This window comes from Neodiprion fabricii, chromosome 3 (assembly GCF_021155785.1).
Source record: "Neodiprion fabricii isolate iyNeoFabr1 chromosome 3, iyNeoFabr1.1, whole genome shotgun sequence".
NCBI lineage: Eukaryota > Metazoa > Arthropoda > Insecta > Hymenoptera > Diprionidae > Neodiprion > Neodiprion fabricii.
Window position 1 is genome coordinate 31,063,116 of NC_060241.1, and position 21,188 is coordinate 31,084,303.

Consider the following 21,188-nt stretch of genomic DNA (forward strand, 5'->3'; position numbering starts at 1 on the left):
GCAAGTTTTCAACATTAGGAAAAAAGCAAATTTACATTTTAATTCTGTACGTTTACCTCCGATGCGGAGGAAAAATCATACGACGCGTTCTGTGTATTTTTTCCTATATTTTTAATTTCATTGGTGGTTTTATATTTTCGTTTCTTTTAATTTTTCTTCTTCGTATGCAATGATTGATTTTCCAAATTGAAATATAACAAATAAATGATCAAAGTTTGTTCAAGTTCCATTGATTGATCATTTTCGAGGCAGTTTCCGAATGTTTAAAAATCTTCTGCAGTTTCTCTGCGTAAAACGATACACAATTTGACAATATATTCCGTGTACCTGTATCGTCGCATAATTATTTTTATTCATATTCAATCGGTTACCGTGAAATTATCGTCTTTCAACCTCATCGCAATCGTGTCATACGTTGATTTATTTGAAATTACCTTTTTCTTTCTCACGCATATCTCGAGCGAAAAGTGAGCTGTGATCCGCACAATTTGCGGTTAATAATTCCCAGCAGGTAAAATCGGCGCGTATTGTGTTGGTTCGACGAGTTACAATGTACTTTGCAGGGATGGGATATATTTATATACGTTACGAACGTATCTCTCACGGTCTTCTGAATGTTAATTTTCAATCCACTGCGAAATATCGTGCAAGCAGAGAAGTTTCAGGTTCTTGCTGCTCCGTCTGCCGTGAGAGAGGCGAGCATTGATTCGAGCTCGAATATCCGTGCCTATACATGCATATACATACATATATATATATATATACTGTGCATACAGGCATTCAGCATAGATGTACGTACCTATTAGGTATACCTAGATATAGTATACGTACATGTATACACCTTGTACCTTGCATCATATCGTGTGTAATTTTGCTGGAGACGGGGGAAAATGAAATCGGTGCGAACTGCCGGCTGAAAGCGATAGAGGAAAAAAATAACATGAAAATAAAATAAATTGAAAAACGCTCACCGGCTTTTAGTCTCGCTTGTTTTTGCCTGATCCAGGGTCGGTCTCGAGCTCTGGATCGTACCTTTACCCCCGAGCCCTGTCGCCCTCTCACCCTCTCTCCCCCTGCTCTTCTTTTTATTCCTTTCTACTTTTTCTACTTCTTCTTCTCCCTTTCTATTGCAATTAATAGTAGGTTATAATCTGTCCGTGAATAATTGACGGAACTTGATTCCTGTTATTTCGAAAAGGCCTTGAGCCTCGTCGCGTCCTTCCGAGTTAATATCGTATTTTACTTGTACGCGTATAACCACCCCGACGCTTCGTCCTGCACTCCTAACTCCGATATAACGACGAAGTCGTCACTCCTCGTCACGGATAATCGACGTCCGTTTGTCAACAGACATCGAGTGATAAGAGGAATAAAAAGAAGAAGAGGATGTGAAAAAACAACTAAAGAAAGCCAAAAATCTTTATCGAATGGAAAAAAATGGCACAGGGAAAATCTGGAAAATCGGGATAACTCGGGGAAATTCTTACAGCGGGAAAAAGTCGGGGAATTTCGAGAATACGACGGGAAATTTTGAGTCTGTCGAAGAAATAAACTTGTTCTCACAAAGGGTACTGCAGTCGATCTTAAGAAAAGATACAAAATTGCACTAAAAATTTTTAATCGTCGCTCCGCCTCGTACATTCTATGTATGTTACTTTACCAAACCACCTTTCGGTGTTTTGTTTTCACGGAAAATCGGAAGCTGTTACTTGTAAGTTGATAGTCAGGCAGTAAAATTATAGCTACTACTTTATATCGAAGGTATTAGTATTAATGTGTAAAAAAAAAATTGTCATCAATCAGCGGCATGTTTAATGAAAGGTTATTGGAAAATATCCTATTTTCAGGTTGGAGTGTCTGGAAAAGTCGGGGAATTTCAGATTCCAAATAGCGTACAGTACGAACCCTGAAAAACACCCTCGTTACATTTAATTACACCCGATAATTCACCGTTAGATTAACTCTTGCTCGACACCTTTTTAATCCGTGACAGGAATATGGCTATCACCGTATCAATTGTGCAGATGGTCACAATCCCGACACCCTAAGCTATTCACCCTTTTATGGGCAGGTTTTGTTGACTAGGATCGCTTCCCTGACCCCGAGGTTTACTTAAACCCTGGAAAGCCGGGTTTCCACGTTCGTTGTATTACCCGCGAATTACGCAGCTACACGACGACGAGGCAATTTGTCGGGAAACCTTTGGGATTAGCTAACGCGCGTGTAAGAACGAATCTCTCGTATCCCGCAACACTCTTCTTTGCAAATACTATGCGCATATTTGCATTCATTTTCCCTGAGAAAACTTTTTTCAGTACCTTACGTAGTTGTAATATAATGTGACATGATATATTTTCGCTGGTTGTTTTACGTATACTTTTGGCCATTTGCCGAGCTCGGTGAAAAATAATTGGCTTAACCCTTGGTAATCCTACGAGCGTTGTACAATAATACGTTTGGGGAAAATTTTCTTTCTCCTTTTATTCTTGCATTGGATGTAAATTATTGGCAGTATGAAATTTTTTCTTCCCCTCTTCAATCAATCTTTATAAGCTAGGCTGCAACAAAATATCATTTTACAATAATTATTGTATTTGGTCAAGATGAAACTACAAAGCTGCGTAGATTGTAATTTGTCAGAAATTGGCTAACGTATTTTCTTTATACCTTCTTGTTCCTCTTTCTTCTTTTATCTTTCATTAGGTATTTTAACCAAGCACCAAAGTAACGACGACTATAAACTGCCGAAGCTTGTTACCGTAGCTGTTTTAACTGCCGTCTGAATTGAACCATAATTTTCACCGAATACATAATAATATTACAGACTTTCTGGACGATATAAAGGTGTTTCAAAATTTACGTTACTGTTGTACACGTGGAGAATTATGATACGCGTATCTACATTTATTCATTTATTTAAATATATACTTGTATCTACATTCGTAACAAATTGCCGAAGATACCAACTGTTATACAGCCACGTAATAAAAATTGTGTATTAGATTGCGCGTCACGACGTTTTCGCGAGATTCGTGTTGTATGTAATACAACGTGCACCAAAGTACAGGTATGTATTACGGAGAGGATCAACCGGTCGAGAGGTTGAACGATAAATTGCGGACGAATTGATAATGAATAATTTTGAATAATCTTACGGTCATAACGGTATTGATTTATCATATTTCGATACTTATAACTAACTCTTTTTCAACCTTTCTTAACCGCGGACTTCTGTGTCGTGAAATAATAAATATATTTGGGTTAGACCTTTGACATTGACACCGAGATGAGATGAGGTGAGATGAGTCTGTGGACCACCTGGTTAGGAAAAGCTGTAATATAACCAATTCTCGCATGTCGTGCGGTGAAAACTTGGAGCGTTTACAAAAAGTTCAAAGTTCAAGGAGCCCCGATCGTTGTTGGCAACTTTGTGCCGCATGTTTATTGCGTTTAGGCGATACTGATACGTGTTATTAGAACTGTGTCATGAATCGTTGCGTGGCAACAGTTTCGGCACGAAACGTATCAACGACTCTCCCCATTTTCGCTTTCGCATTCCATTCTTCGCGCGATCGTGAGATCTTCGCATGATCTATTTAACAGCGCCAACGACGAGACTTTATAAACTGTTATTAACACGTTGAGTCAGGATAAAGTCTGTTATTAAACTAGTATGCATATTTATGCGATAAAGCAACATGTGCCGTGCATTTAAAATGTTGCATAACTCATTTTGTGAGATTATCATGTATAACTTACGTACGCGTAACTCTCCAAGCACGGCAAGTCATACGTATTTATATTTAGATTCCGATTTTCAACTCGCCAAAGAATGATCGTTGCTGATAATATTCAAAAAAAAAAAAAACTCAGAAGAACGAGACGCGTATTATATAACATTAGCAGATGTATCTTACGAAAACCGAACACGAGGATTTTAGGTGTTGATCGGTCTGTCGTATTTAAAAATTTTATGCTTGACGTTGAGACTCGGGATGCAGTAGAATTTTTACGTACAGTGGAATTCGCTCTTTTTGTCAGGTTATTTACGTCCGGACGAAAAACGACCACGGGAATATTTATCGTTTATTTTTTCTTCTCTTTATACATATATCATAGTATAGTTATATTTGATGTATAAAAGTTTCACGGTCAGTTGAATTTTGCCGTACATTATCGAAAAATACCACCATTTTTTTCCTATAGCCACAAAAAGGTGCAGGCGCGATTATCACACAGATGTACTACATTTTTTTTTGCGTAGAATGCATTACGAAGCCACAAATGTCTAATTCACTCAAGGATTGTTTGCGTTTTATTGGATGTCGCCATCCGAATTTTTTTCTTACACTTATACTTATAATCATTATAATCGCAATAACTACAACAACAACAACAACAACAATAATAATAATAATAAGGTCTATATATATATAACATCAGCGTGATTCGGAGGCGATGCCTTTCTGCCCCTCGTCTTAATGGGACAGGTATAATTACGCATCATTTGATACATGATACCTTATATTTTCTGACGATAAATGTTTATATATCGTAAGAATTGAGCAATTAATGCCCGGTAGTTATGTCCGTGGAATCGATACTTATCGCCAATAACAGGTGAACGTGTCATCGTTAGGCTTCGGACACCGAACGATTCACGCATTATACAATATGTGTTTCCAGTGTTATTGTTGAGTTACCGGATCCCCGTCAACCGGAATTAATCGCTCATTGTGTATGTTATTCTAATGGAAGATACGTGTTTTGCCGTTTTGGAAAATCACCCGCCTCGCTCGAATCACTTGAACCCCTCCCCTCCCCTCCCCTCCCCCTCACCGCCAATCTGAAGTTTGTAATAATTACATTACCGTTACAACGTTCGCGCTTCCCCAAACCGTACAATTTTCTTTGAAAATTTACATGTTTTACGAAAAGGAAACTGTAGATTTGCGTGTACACTGCAGGTTTCGTCGTTCTCCGTGGACGTGGCACTTTTGAGAAATCAATTTGCTAGTTTTTAGGGCTCGAAATGGAATCCAGCTCCAGTGAGCTTGCTGAATTAATGTGTTGATAGGTTTGTGAATTAATCGTTATAATTTCGCTGAATTAATGAGAATTGACTGAATTACTGAAACTCAATTGGAATAATGAAAATGAACTGAGAAATAACTGAATTATGGAAAATTTAATCAAGTTGATTCGAATTGGTTAGATTCGTGCCATAATTATCTGTTTACTGCAGAGAAAAAAAAAAAAAATTGAATGTAAATAAATAAATTCGTTCGAATTAACAGGAAATATAAAAGAATGATCGAAATATTTTGAAACTCACTTGAATTAATGTGAATTATCGAGAATTATCGACAAAAAAAATTGATATTTGTGAATCGATATGAAATAATTTGAATTAAAGAAATGTATCCGAATTGAAAAATTACGACGAATTACACGAGTCGATTTAAATTAATTTAGTACAAAAAATTATTGCGTCGCTCAAATCTCGAGTTATATTTCCCTCTTTAAAAGTCCAGACGTTATAGATTTGAGGAGAGGATGGAAAAAAGTAACGATCATTTCAACTTTGCGTTGACATGCAGCGAAGTCAAAACTTTAAGATAAATGACAAATGGCTGAAGTAGGCACAAAGGCATGACAGAGGAAAAGAATCGAGCAAAAGTGCGTAAATTTTAAGCGGAGGAGTTGCCAAATGAATGTTAATTGCTATTTAACGAGGCTGGCTTGGACCCGAATGGAATTACGAGATTACCCCGCCGTTGTTGGACGAAGGCAAGCTTTCAGAGTCGTTTTTTCTCGTTCGTTTTTGACGTGAATAAAAGATGCGAAAATATTATTTTTTCTCTCTTCGGTGTACGATTCAAAATCGTTTGCAAATAAGACGCTTGAACCCGTACACGATACTTCGAGTATTTTGTAAATCCGCGCTGAAATTTGCCTGACACTCGTTAACAATGAAATTCTGCACACGAGTGGTGTATTAATATTTGTCAACATGTCAAACGATCCGATCTTTGCTTGTTTACTTACATTCACTGTCACGTCACGCGTACACAGAACCGCCTCCTTAAAGAACCATTTAAGGTTCCATTTATGGAAATGAATCGTTCGAGCTGCTCGGTGAAAATGTTTCTTCGAATTGTAAAGAAATGACGAAGAGTAATCATTGACTCCTCTTCCTTTGCAACGTTTGTCAACGAATCCAACGAATCGAGGTATGAAAAACGACAACTGCCAATTATTGCACTAATCAAATCAAAATCGAGCAAGCTAAGCCACGAGAGAAATGTTTTGTGGCGCGATTCTTCTATTCCAGGTACGGGGAATGGACAATTTATTCATCGTGTCATCGGTTCCCTGTTCCTAGTTTGTACTGCATACAGTCACGGTATCCGCTGCTGCTGCTGCTGCAATTACATTACAATCCACATTCCGTTTGAAGAAACAAATATTAAACGCCTATTCATCTCAACTGTCCACAATAGAATAGAGAGCTTGGCACGATACTGGATTCGATCAATCTCGACGGTCATGCCACTGACGTTTGCCATTAATTCACTTCACTCACTTTCCGTATATCCTTAGCTTACCTTAGGCACACATTCAACGATTGAATTTCAGAAGCATTTCTATTTCAATCGCGTGTGCAGGTATCGGCCTGAACTTATGCGATGAAACGCTACCGAACGCCCGTTACACTTGACAAAGGTCCGTTTTATATTCCAACTCGCAGTTGCGGCTCCTTTGCGAATTCGCTAAGCGTTCTTGACGATTTTCCCGTCAAGTTGTACCGCGGTCGAGAGAGACCGACGATTAATAGATGACACGTTATAAGGGAAGGCGAGTTATAAAGTACTTTTGAAAAGGTCTTTGAGTCCCAAGCCCAATTCAATGTGAATTCTTTTCGATGTGAAGGAATACAAGCGATTATTTTTTTTATTCTTTATTCGTATATTGTATCTATTTAGCGGCTGGATTGATTACGTGCGAATTGTTGTACAACAAATGCGAACAGTTATATCATCGCGTAACAAGCAGATCCGTGTGTCAATGACAGACTCGAAGAGAAAAAAAGCTTGGCTTGTATGTCGGAGGGATTTTAATACCTGTGACTGTCGTACGAGAGAGATAAATATGACTGAAATTTATTACAGCCGAGTTTGGAGTTGCAGAAGAAGGTCTGGTTGTCGGTCCGTTGGACAAACCATTCGTCCGTTTGTCTGGACCGCTTGTTATATGCATCGAGAAGAAAAAAAGGACATGGGCGTGTATACGACGTTGAAGAATTAAGATTGCGACACACTGACCCAGAAGACTGTAACTACGCGTTGCAACGATGTAGAGATGATCAATGTTCAAAGGGAGAGAGCTTCCGTGGCTTCAAGCGGATATTCACGGCGCGTCAAATTTCACGGATATAGGTTTTTCACTCATGTCGTATCTTATGAAATGGCTCTTCTTTGAAACAGTTTATTCAGCAATGCGATGGAGTTATTTTTTGCACGATCGGGGTGGCCACACACCTGGAAAACCTGGAAATTTCAGGGTATTTAAAAGGGTTCTTGGACAACTTTGAGTCGTCGGGGAATTATTAATTTGGTCATGGAAAAAACCTGAAAATATCAATTTTCTATCATGGGAATTAGAAATCATTTTTTGAGGCAACAAGTTTACTTTTTTTCTTCGAGAAAACAAATTAGCGTAAACTGACTTTTTTGTACATTACATTTTTCGCAAATTCGAATTGAATTTGAATCGAATATAGAGTTAATAAGCTAAACGATTTAGGTTTTAGTAATTTACTATAACTGGTAAAATGTCAGGGAAAATTGGGTCTTAAGGTCCTGGAATTGAGATGACATTTTTTTGCCAATAATTTGTAGCCATCATGACGATGATCAACGAACCGACAGGGGTTTCAGAAGACCCGGTTCTTTACTTACGAACATGAAATCGGTAAATTTGAACTTTTCGATCGTACAAATGATTCGATATAAAAAAAAACAAAGAAATGGAATTCGGCAAAGATGTCGGTTGAATCGAATCGGGGGTGGAAGCACGAGGCAAAAGATGAGCTAAAATCGCATTGCGGATCTCCGGATCCGCACCGGGATAGTCCAGGGTCAGGGGAATCATCGGGAATTCGGATCACATCGCGTCGGTACGAGAAGAAGTCAAGGGCGGCAGACTCCGAGGCGCCGCGATTCCACGTGCAACCCCCACGAGGCTTTACTTGTGGACTTTGGCGAGGACGCGGAATCGATTTACGTTAGTCATTGGTTGGCAACAAAGTTTGCGAGAACGAACCTTGAGCCTTGCTGAACTCCTCGACTTCCTCCTACCTTACACTTTTACGATATTGCGACGAGTCGTGGTCAACCATCGTGCCTGAAGTCAACCCTTTCGTGTTGAGTTATACGTGAGGCATTCCGCCTCGAATCAATCCACGTCTGACCATCACCATCGGCGTTTTCTTTTTCGTTGTTATGTATGGTGTAGTGCTGAAGAGAACAATGAAGAAACACATCTTTTACAGAGTTTTAGGTTCCTTTGACCGTGGATTTGATTTTTATACCGTTCCCAAGAACACGATACCCCAATTTTTTGAATCAATAGTCACGAATGATTAGCTTCGAATTGTTCTCATGTATTTATTTGTTAAAAAAAAAAGATAATTTGTAGACAAGATGGAAGGCAAGCCGATGGTTTAGAAGCTACAGGCGAAACAAGTAATTGAAAAGTGAAAAAATAACGATTTTAATATTAATTTGTATGTTTTAAATTCATCTTTAATTCAATGTTTCCCACTTGTGTTTTTGAGAGCAGTAAAAATCAAACCCGTGGTCAAGAAAATCTAAAACTCGATAAAAGATGTTTTTTTTTGTTTTTTGTAGACTACACCGTACTTGAAAATAAAAAAAAAAAAAAAAAAAAAACGACGACGGTGAGGGTTAGACGTAGGTCGGTTTGGGGTGGAATGCCTCGTATAATTATTGATTTTGAGCTGCAGTTGACGCTGGACTACTGTATAACAACATTTGCGGTCAATTCGGAAAACGGGATCTAATATTGTTGGATTGGTAACAAATCACAGTTTAGAGATGTCTGTGTACGCAGAATTTTTTTCTAAGCTGTATATTTACACTGGCAATCGGTCAGCTTTCGTTTTATGATTTGATTACATGTATTTTTATCGGGGTATAAACTAGAGTACAATTTTTATGCGTGAGAAAGAACCGCGGGCTGTTAATCTTCCGAACCGCAAAATCTGGATTTTATAAATCTCCGAAGCGAAGTACCTACCTCTTTGCACCAGTAATTATCCCAGTTGATTGCTGCATTTCATTGACAACGAGCTCAGCAGCTCTGCCGATGCTCGGCTGAGAACATCGAGTCGAATCGCCTCGAGCATCTTTAAGTTCAAGAAACGTCGTCACGGTGTTCGGTGTAGTAGTCCTTTTTTTTTTTTTTGTTTTTGATGTTTTATTCTGTGTCTATTCCGAGGTGGAAATTGGAGGAAAGATTTTTCACATTTTGGCACATCTAAATGGAACATGGTAATCGGTTCTTGGATAATCAATTGGTCGAGAGTAGTCAAAGGAGGGCTTGGAACGAACCCAACCTCAATGTTAAAAGCAACAATTTCGTTCGATTCTGTGTACTTCACTGTATTATACACGTACGGTATAATAATTCTGTAGCTTTTACATCAGAAAACCGTCGATGGTTTAAAGAAAACTGACGTTGATATTCCGGGATGTTTTTCAATCGATCCTAATTATCGGTTGTTATTTGTTTGGTTAGAAAATAAGCACTTGAATGGCGATCGAAGGAGACTTTACCCCTCGGTGATATCTTCTTCGATAGCTCATTCTATAATTATCTGGATATTAGTAGCCGCGATTGAATAATTCGATATTATGCATACGTGGATCGTAAATTAATAATTCCTTTCGTAATAAAGAATTCATCGTCATACGGTACGTTTATACCCATGCACATCCACCACCGAGAAAGAAAGTTTTTAATAACGCGGTTTGTTTTTTGTTCCAGGTGAGGTGAACGTCGAAGATGGCGGGGTTTTACTGTAACTTAAGTTTAACGATGCAGCATAAAAACTGAGACGGCTGTGCAAGACCACGGTATAGGTATATTCTTAATTTATCTCGCAAAGTCAGGCTGTTATACGATCGTATTTTTCACTTACTGATTGCTAATGCGGTGTATCATATAGATACCCTTCTTACCGAAGTTGCAACTAAACCAGCGATTCGCCTCAACGTATATTATAAGCATACATTTACCTTCTAGGTACTCTACGATATCTTTCAACGGAATTTAGTGCGCTCGTATGTACTGCATTTATATCTTGGCGAAATATAAATTTTTATTTATTTTTTTTGTCGGTCTGTGGGATATATTTTTTACATTCTGCACCATTTAACATCGATATGACCCTTTCGATTTTGAAACAAAGTTTACACAATTATTGGCTATGTGTTCACATATCACAGAGAAACATAAACTTGCACTTTATTCGTAATTCCTCCATCATCGAAAACTACGGTAACTGTAAATCTATTAATTTTCACCATAGCTGTATCCTGAAAATCAAGTTAATTTTATTGTGGATTAAAGAAATATTTATTCGAGTATATGTATTCAGAGCGCGAAATTCGACGATCACAAACATTGCGAAGAAAACGATAGCTACAGAATTCACATTGAAAATCATATTGCACGAACTGAGAGAAGTTCGATTTACAAAAAACGTTATTGTCAAAACGTTTTGGATGAAAAATCCCAATACCTATATATATTACCGCTAATTCGACGTTACGCGTTTAGCTTTTGACCATAAGCCGCTGCACATGATCAATTCATCGCCGTACGATTGTGAACGTAATAATGATAATAATTAGCCTGTAACCACTTTTCAAGTTTCATCCGCAGGTGAACGTTATGCCTGACATAATTCAAACACGCGAGTCTACAGGGGCTTGGTAACTAGCTTGCCGGCTGCCAGCTGCAGATTCAAACCTATTTACATAGGCACCCCCACGCTTTATTTGCACTTTGGAATTCACGTTCATACGAATTTAAATTAAGACGTATAGAGTCGTTTGTAATTACTCTCGAATAGACGGACTCGGGCTCTCCTTCTTCTTCTTCTTCTTCTTCTTCTTCTTCTTCTTCTTCTTCTTCTTCTTCTTCCTCTTCTTCCTCTTCTTCTTCTTCTTCTTCTTCCGTACGTGTATGCACAACGACGCCCTGCAAGGTGAAATTATCTTATTTTATCAGCATGTTCCCGCCAAAGGTTGTATCTTGTTGTGTATCTCCTTCGAAACCTGCGTGCTCAGCGAGCTAGCTCCGGCTGTCACATTTTTACACACGAGGCTAATACGCTCTCCGCAGCTCGGCCGTGGTTATTTCAACCAACGTTACAAGTGTCGTTTTTCTCGAAATACGGCAGACGGGCATAAGTACGTAGGTATAAAAACACAGCAAAGAACATACGAAAAACACCACATCATACGATCGTAAATTTTTGTACAAATATTATACATCCCGCAACACGAACAACGAACCTAAACGTTTTCTTTCGCTTTCGCGTAGGTGTTCAATTTTTCCTATCAGCAACACCCTGAACCAACCAACAAAACCGAACTTTTCACACTTGTAACCTGGAAAAATTTACCGATCACTAACGGTATTGCCGACGTGAGGATGGCAATATCTCGCTTGATTAGATGCCATAAAATTTTATCGAGAACACGACGTGGGATGGAAAGTCTCTTCGAACGGATTACCTACCGTTCAAGAATTGGAAACCGATAAGAAATCATGACGCAAACGGTGTAATGAACAGTTCATGTGCCGGTTAATGGCAATGCTTTGCGAAGAACGCATACAAAAGGGTTGAATTACCGGGACCTCTGCATATACAGCAGCTGTGACGTCGAGGAAAGTAGATTCTCAAACGGATGATCGTCGAAAGCGTGCGTTCGAAGCAACGCCTAATTATTTTGTTCCTTCTTTTGTTTTTTAAATATAAAAATTAATTTTTTACCACATACACGATGCATCGGGAATAATTTTACCCGTCGTGCAGTTAATGCGAGCGTTGAATTAACGCTACCACATTGCTCGGGACAGTGTCGCTCAGCAGCTGACGCGTTCCTTGTAACATTTGAGGGACCATCGCTCGCGACGGGTGCAACTAGGTAGGCGAATTTATCTAGTCGCTAGTTAGAGCGATGGAACACTTGGCGTGGCGGCAACGCTATTATATATGTCGGGCTGTTTCAGAGCGGGTTTTATTATTGACCAGGCTCTTAGTAAAAGTGAAGGTTGGTTGTGTCTCGAAGCCTGACCTTTGCGCCACTCGCAGGCAGCCTGCAGGACAGTGAATTCAATACAGGACCTCACCTTTCCTCATTTATCTATGCTTGTGCTTTATTTTTAACGGCCAATTTGTATCCTGCTTTCGGTATAGGTCGTGTGATTCTATTATCGAACAACAATGGATCGTGAAATTGTTATTCTTCAATCGGATATCGTTAATATCTTTCGATATTTGTACGTACGTGTATCGTACACCAGTTACGTGGCTTGCTCTATATCTTTTCTTTTTCTTCACCTCGGAATTGGTTATGATTGTAATCGTTGTTGTTTCGGTCCCGCGGTGTTCAGTCATCTTTGACTTTTGCAAAAAGCCAAGAAGTATCGGTGGAAATTATATTCCGCAATTTACGGACTACCTTAGAATTTATTTTCGTTCAGGTTATATGTGAGTTTGTCTGTATACAACTCAGAGGAATAAAAGATGCGATCGATAAACCGATTACCGTCTCTATGTATACCATGTACGTGTTGCCGTAGGAATCTAGAGGTTAGAAATAATACGAACACAGTGTAGATGGGCGGAGTAGCAGGAGCAGCAGCGACTGAGCTAGTTTCCTAGCTACCGTATGACCGCATGCACCGCATTCAACGTTTAAAATTAGAGAAATCACCTAGAAAGACGATACCTGTACGACCACGACGATGAAGATAGATTTCGAAACCCGTGGAAAAAGAAATCCTCTCTCACGTATCGCATGCATATGTAACATGCAGTGCCTAAGCCATATAACGTATGTACCAAACCGTGGTTATTTACCTCGAAAAGGACGAATCACGTGGTTGTGGTAGCGTTTTATTGTTGGAAAGGTTCTCTTGTATTCACTCATACATATTATCTGGCTCCCGTGGGTAATTTAGGAAAGTACCAAACGCGAGAGAGAAAAAGATAAAAAGTAGATAATAAAATATTCCGGTGGTTGTACAGGTACCATGATTAATTTTATCATTACCTTACAGGTACGTACCTGCACAATATCGAATATATGCAAAATTGTGTCGACACTTGAGGTGTAAGTCAAGCTATCGATTATCACTTCTTAAAATCTAAAGTGTTAAGGGTACCTCCTATCGCCTGGGTTCCTGCACTGTTTGCCAGGTGAAAGTCGCTCTCTTAGCACCGTATATCTCGCTAAAGTAAGCGAGTATTGTACAGTGTGTGTGGATTTGTGAGTTTGTGTAGAGCTCGAACGACGAGTAATTCATTCATTTTCTACACGTAAGTTATCACACCTATTCGTCGAGGATGAAATTATCGCGATCTGGTCTATTAAAGTATCTTTTCATGCAACGAATTTCATCTCCATCTCTTACTCTCTCTCTCTCTTTTCGCCTAGATGTAAAGGTACAGGTAGTCCTGTGTTGTTGCCTTGAAACAAAATGGGATAATTATAAACGTTCTAAAGTCAGATGATCAGTGAAAGCCAGTTGATCGTAGTGTCCATTGTTGTTAGTCGATCAACCGTCACTTAGATTCATATGAAATACAGAGGTTACAATCTCGAAGTTTCTCCTCGTTTCAAATTTCTGTGCAGTATTGTAAGTGTAAGCAGTTTCTGACGACAATTACTGAAATCTTTCCTCACTTCTTGGCTTCTCCGATCCCCCCCTACTTCGGCATTGTCAAAAATTTCTAAAGTTTCGAGTAGGGTTTATGGTACATGTCGCAAAGTCCTCCAAGTATGTCAATGAACTCGGAAGAAAAAGTTCAATTTATCCGTTGGCCTGATGTTCTTGTAAAGAGAGAGAGAAAGGTTGCGTGAGTGACCGTTTGGAAAATCCTCCAAAGCGTCCTTCAGCACGAAAATAACAGTCGTTACATAGAAAGACACGTACACTGTCCATCGCCTACCACGACAATACACATTATCCACTGTAATTGGTGGTAATCGTAGATAGAAGAGATAGTAGATTCCCTTTGAACCGAGGCCGAGGAGGAGAGCGTCAAGGCTAGGTGAGAACATGAATCGCGAATGAAGCTGGAGGCCAAGGGGACGTATTTTTGCGGTAGTCACACCCACCCGTTTTATACGCGTCCTCCGTGCACACGGAAAATCTGGCTGGCGTCAGGCCTTGCTTGCTGCTGCTGCCAGTTTATTTTACACTTTACACACGGTGCACCGTTGTGTGTGCGACGGTGGGGAGAAGGAGAGAAATATACGACCTGCAGTGGCGGCGTCGGGGAACCACGACTGCTAACGCTGGTGGCTAGGGATGCTGCTGCACTGTTGGGACTAACAATAAGAGGTGGGCCCGATGGTCGAAGAGGAGAGATGTTGGCCGAGAGATAGCGCCGTTTCTACGCTCCACGCGGCCTGCCGCTGCTACCCGCTAACTGATTTCAGAGATTTCTTATCCGATATACGTATTATATGTACCTGGCGGAAACCGCGCGTAGGTACATTTGTTTCTCATTCCCATGCATGTCGCCTATCGTCTGTATACGTCTCCCGATCATCCCGTAGTCCCGGTCTAATTCTTTCTCCGCTTTGATCAACTGTTATTCGGACATGAAATTCTCTTCAGAGACGCGTTATCATTTGGGCAAGTGTACGCGTTACCGGTTCGAGATGCAACGCGTACAACGTGAGCATTCAGCTCCAGTATCACCTGCATACCTTGATTGGCTTGTCTCAAGTAAAGTTGGCTAAGGTCAGGGCTGAATTATTGGCTCTCACGAGTACACGTAAGAACTCGGTGAGGTCGAGTGGTCGAACGAACTAACGAAGACGGGGTTCGGTGTCGTGGGTGTGCGCTCCTTGGGATCGAGTAATAACAGAGCTCCGGCTCTGACTCGCGCAGGGTCAGCGTCCATTGTGACGTGATTTATTGGGAATAATTATACAAAGGAAAAGGCTTCACTCGCGGGCTTTGAGACATTGCTGTAATACAACGGCAAAGAGATCTTATTACCAATTGTACCCTCCGACCGTCCGTCCGTAGGCGGGGTCAGTACGAACGGTCCTGTTGTTATGTAAGAACGGAAAAGGACTAACGATCCTTTCTCACGTGATTCGCGCTTGTGTGCCTCTCGCCTCTCTTCAGCATGCAATTTGCGAATATACCTCGCATGTATCCAGACCGAGCGCATGACTGGCACTGACAACGAGACCCTGTTGAATTTGTAATTTACTTTATCGTTTCTGAGCTACTCTCTTCTATTATTCGCTCTTTCCTACTTTCCTACTTTTCGCACTGCAGCCTCTTTAATTTCCTAGGCATCGTGCATTTCCGTCTCGTTACTTCAACGCGCAAGTATCCGCATATTCTCCGCATGTTCGGATAAGCGTACAAACGCGAGACGATAGTATCGGTTAATATAATATTAAGCCGTTGTAGCTGCCGCTTCTGGGCGATTTATGGAATTGCCAACCTTTCTTGTTTTTTTCTTTTCGGCTACATGCGGTTGAGCGTCAAATCTTCACGGAATGACGCTGTACTCGATCCGCGTATGGTAGGAGGGTGCAATCTGCGGGTAACGAGAGTAACAAAAGACTACGACAACCTTATCTTAGTTGGGAACAAAAACTACCTCGAACGCTGCCTCCCACACTATAGCAGAAAAGTGAAAGCTGGTATGTACCAATCTAAACTATAATATATATACTCTATATCCATGTATCCGTTTCAGTCAATAGACGTACATACCTGCACCGACTATAGACGGATAGAGTATATTCCCTCCTGCACTTTTGAACTATCGAATCTAGACCACGAAATGTGTCGCAATGTTTTTCTCATTCTTTACCGAGATCTTGTGCTACATGTATAGTATACTCTCTCTTCTTCGCGAAATGCGAGACTGACTGACGTCAGACAGCTGTACCACCTACCTGTCGTTATATGTATATAATATTGTATCCAGATCGTTGTTTGAATTTGAACGAGCTGCTTCTTTGTCAATAAATCCAGTGGCAATCGCAAAACCGTTAAGTGACTTATCACGGGGGCGGATAAGAATTACGTACCGTTTACGTTCGTACCGAAAATATGGGAAATATGCTCATCTGTATTCACCTCATTTGCGAGTATAAGATCAAGTTCCTTCTTCTCACTGACGCAGTGAACATTCTCGACTTGGATGTTTACTCCCTTTGCCCGTTGTGTATTTTTCCTCGAACAAACGAGTTTGCAATGTCTCTCATACGTCGCCTTACGCGAGCGCTGTAATTGCATAAATTGCTATTACGATGTTTTTAGTCTAGCCATCGCGTTATATATATCCTCCGTGTATTATAGTACGCGGTGGGTAGTTTATGGTTCACGGAATACCAAGTACGCGGTTCAAATTTTCTTTATAACAACTTCATCCACCGGGTATTTCTACTCTCGTTCCCATCGAGAAAAAGATCTAACGTCACAGTGCTCCGGAGTCGTTTCCAGAGTCATTTCAATTACATCTACTCGTTGAAAGTTTTTATCCATCCTTTCGCCATGCGATTATAGCCACTCGTTATATTGTTCCATGAAACAGGGCATAATCGTTGCGACTGAGGCAAATAGCCGGAAGTAATTCATTGATCAAATATCCCGTGTTTCCGAACACCGGAAACAGATCTCCAGCACTCTATAGACGCGTCGTATTCAGCAGGAAACTATCGAATCCCTTACTGTCAGCATACTCGGTTATCAATGTCCATTTTTAATATCTACTACAAGGAACTCACTCGCGTGTTATGCTAACCTAAAACACGTCATACTCGGGGTTAGAGTCTATGCGGTGTAACCGGTGCGCCAAAATTTACCTATTTATAGTCAGAAATGAGATAACGTTGCGTTTAAAATTGCGTGCGGCGTAACCAGCTCGGTTGGGTGTGGTGGTCGCTTTGTATACACTTTGGTATTATACGACAGTGAAACCAGTGTGCCGTGGACAATGGTTCACAACAACTTGACCGGGACGGAGTTTCGGTCCGATCGTCGACACGCGTGTGCGTAAACTGATTAACATACACCGTTGGAACAGTTGTAGTAAGAATTTTATTTATTGTATTTCTATAACTACTTTTGCCACATTTTAATCAAGGTTTCAAAATTAAGAAGAGAAAGAGCGGCCCGGTCTGTCGCCCTTTCCGGCTGGTAACGAAGTTTCCCAAATCCACCTCGCTCCCAGTACGTCCCTCAAAAATGTCTTTGAGTGGTGTCGAGTGCTCTGTTGGTAGTATACGTATACGGCCGATAGCCGATCCCACGGGTTTACGGCTGAGCCGGTCCTCTACCGAGAATGGAAATATTTACATCACAGTGAACGCGGTTATGACGATGTTGGAAAAGTTGACATGGTTTTTATCGTTTCAAAATGTTGTGCCTTATAAGTTCGAGCTACCCCTTTTCAACTTATCGTTCCTCTTCTTTCCGAGAAAATAGAAAGTTATTGTAACCACCCCGAAAATGAAAAGTCGCGTTTTCACCATATCTCGACGTTTCAAGGTCGACAAAATCACCCCCTGACCATTTTCGGATGAATCCTTGCGTGGTTTCATGTACGTATACATGTATGTATTGTAACGTGACATTTTTCGAGATAGTTTGGTAACAATCCGAGAAGGTGATTTAGCAAGGGCCTGGATAGTTTAGTGGTCAGAACAGTCTCACGGTAAACGAAAGGTTCCGGATTCGAATCTCGGTCCAGTCCAAATCGTGAAACATTTTTTCCGGACCCGCAGGAAACGTACGTCACAAAATGGCGCCTCATGTGGGAATTGAACTTCAGATGTAGGCCATTTTGTGACGTGCGTTTCCTGCAGATTGGAAAAAAATGTTTCACGACCTGGACAGGAACCGAAGATGTTCAAGTCTAAAGAAGCACCGATCGTGTCGAGATTCCGTTGTATTACAGTAGTGGTGATTTGAAACCGTAACTACATACTGTAATTCAATGGAATCTTGGGACGATCGGTGCTTTTTTTAGCCCTTATGTGCGCACCCGGTTACCCGGGTATGCGTTAATGTGGTAAAAGTTGGGTGCGCACATAAGAGTTAGACTTGAGCACCTTTGATCCGGGTCGAGTTCAAGTTTATTCATATTTGAATAAAAATTGGTACCGCAAAGTTTTTTGGGTCGCTAATCATGAAATTGTAAATTATTCTTCTTTTTCTCAATAAACTTGGAACCTGCAGTGTGAGGACGGAAATACCGAGGGCTGACTCATGGCCAGTCCAAAGCCGCTTGTTCCACTCCATTTTCAATCGCTCCATTAGCGGTTGCAGGTGACGACGTTGAACGGCACGGTCAACGCCGCCACACACTCGAGTCGTCGAGTGCTGATGTCTATGGCGCGAAAATCACTATCTGATGGGAACTAATCGAGATAATTGTACGATTACTGGTCAAGATTGTCACGTAGTAGTGGTAGCGGTAATTGAAACGAGTTAAAAGAACACGCGATCATCGCTTCGGACACGAGGTTTACGGTACGGCTTGTAATCATCGATCAGCGTAGTTACAGGTATAAATCTACACTCAATATCGATGTCACGCCGGCAGATACTTTACTACAGGGCTAGAACTATAGTCAACGCCGTAATGGCTATCTTCTCCGCATTTTCCCGATTCGAATTAACCGTGGTATATGAACCGGATACGGTGATTTCTGGAATTGCGCGTCGTTCAAAGTCTTCGTCAAAAAGAAAGAACCTTTCGTAACTCCGGTATAAGGCTGCCTTAGCAGCACATTTGGCGGCCAGTAGTGGGACTTTACCTTTTCCGCTTATCCGCTTCAGAGACACCCCTGCCCCTCAGCCAAGCTCAATCGAATCAAGCAGGGCTTCTCGCAGACCGTAGCCAACCAGGGGTTGGTTAGCTGTTCCATTTTATCCAGAGACTGAAGGGGTTATACGGGGAATCGTAAGTCTGCTTACATAATATTGATTAGGGTCTTTTTCGGGATCGGTGGTCGCATGCCTCTGAATATCTTGAGATTCACTTCGGGAGCGGTATAATACACCTTTCACAGGAGCACCGCGGAATTCGTTACTCTCACAAATTCTCTTCCTGCACCACCATTTATTATACTTTTAGATCGGGGTTCCGGGCCGAACGTGCTTCGCCTTTCGACGCACTTTTGCACATTCCAAAAGTTAAACACGGACACGACTGATGTATTTCTTAGATCTGTACCAACTATGTATTGGAAATTCAATTTCTAGCTTGGATATATTTTCTATGGCTACCTGATCCACCTCGATACAGTTTACTCGAATCTCGTGGTGTACAAGTCAACTTTCACAGTTGGAACATAATAGACATACTTTAATTAATCGCGTCGTAGTGGTTATTATGAAAAAATTTGAGACTCGATTATTATTCGTCCATCCACGATCGTTGGGTGTCTAACTTTCGCGAAAAGAAAAGTTTTTAAAGATCATGACAAATATCTCTGACAAGATTTACTTACGTTGTAATTTTTTTTTTTTTTTTTATCCAACCCTTCCAAACAGTGACCATCTCCTCAATAAACTCGTCGTCTCATCCAAATCACGATAAAGGTTACACCGTTGACTTCAAAGTGTACATCGGCGATGCGATATACCTACTCACAATCAGAGAGAAACTTTCCCATCCATACGTGATGCACCGAAAGGGCAGCTCAAATACTTATTCACAATGACTTGGGCAATTACGTCTATACCCTCTGAATGTCAACTCTCGGTCTCTATCTTTCGCCTTGCAATATGTAATACCTATGTATTCCTACCGTCTCTCGATCTCCGCTTGTACTCCAACATTCTGCAGCAAACATGCAGTTAGCATATTGACACAGGGCTGCAAGAAGTCGGAAGTTAGATACACAGACGTGTACCAAACTCGAGGAGAGTTTGCGTGTACCGCGTTCCAATGGACATAAGTCGGTAGAGCGTACGGCAACGAGAAACGAATTTAAGTACTCTACATCTCCGCAGGGCTTATCTTTTGCGCGACATTCAGCGATAGTTCCTTACAGTCGCGTTGGCTCTAAGAAACGGCGTTGATACGGCGGGGAAAGATGGAAGGTGCGTGTAACGCGTACATATCATCTATGTACGTACCGGTGGTACCTCCATTTCCCGTGGAATTAGTCGCTACTTATTGTTAGTTAACCAGTATACCTTTCCACAAGAAGGAATCGTTACTACGAGCGTAAATAGAAATAAAAAAATAAAAAATAAAAAATACGGCTCGTGTTAACGGTCAGAGCCGAGACTTCTGCATGCAGACAGCGAGGTGCAGCGGCAGGTCTATCTGAAACTTGCGTTACCGGAACCTCGTCCCACGGTCTTCCGCCCGTCGAGAGTCGGCGGCCCTTGAGCCCGGCTTGTAACTCCGAACGGTATTCTTCATTCACCTCTGCATGCGCGTATGATTATCCCTGTATACGATGCTGAAACTTTGACGATCCTTAACGTACCCGCAAACTATTATCCTCCATTACCGTCGTCATTATATTGCCGTACAATAACCCGCACATGCACGCGTGTTCCTCGTATGTACAAGTATTACAGGTATATATCGTGTATACATTATACGGAGGTAGGAGTCATTTTGCCTTGCGGGCATCGAAACACAGCGCGGACCCTGTGCTAATTACCTTTAACACAAACTGCCAGTTTACCCCCACGAATTGAGAGGCAAAGTGAACGTTCGTTTACTTTATCAATTACCTATCAATTCTGACGAATAATTACGTTTTCGCAAACACACACGCACTGCGGTGCAAATGTGGCCAACATGGGTTTGCAAATATCTGGCTCAAATCCTAACTTTTTCTGGGAATAATTCTTCGTAGCAT

General features: G+C 41.0%; 1 protein-coding gene across 3 annotated transcripts in view; it reads left to right on the forward strand.

Annotated features, from left to right (window-relative positions):
* The window catches only part of LOC124178727, a 78,181-nt gene that overhangs the window by 28,976 nt on the left and 28,017 nt on the right, over positions 1–21,188 (forward strand). The window contains exon 2 of one of the 3 annotated variants that reach the window (XM_046562298.1): positions 15,832–15,995. The exons of the other annotated variants lie outside the window; for them this stretch is intronic. The gene's annotated coding sequence lies outside the window, so the exon portion shown is untranslated. The remainder of the gene's footprint in view (positions 1–15,831; positions 15,996–21,188) is intronic. 3 annotated transcript variants of the gene reach the window in all.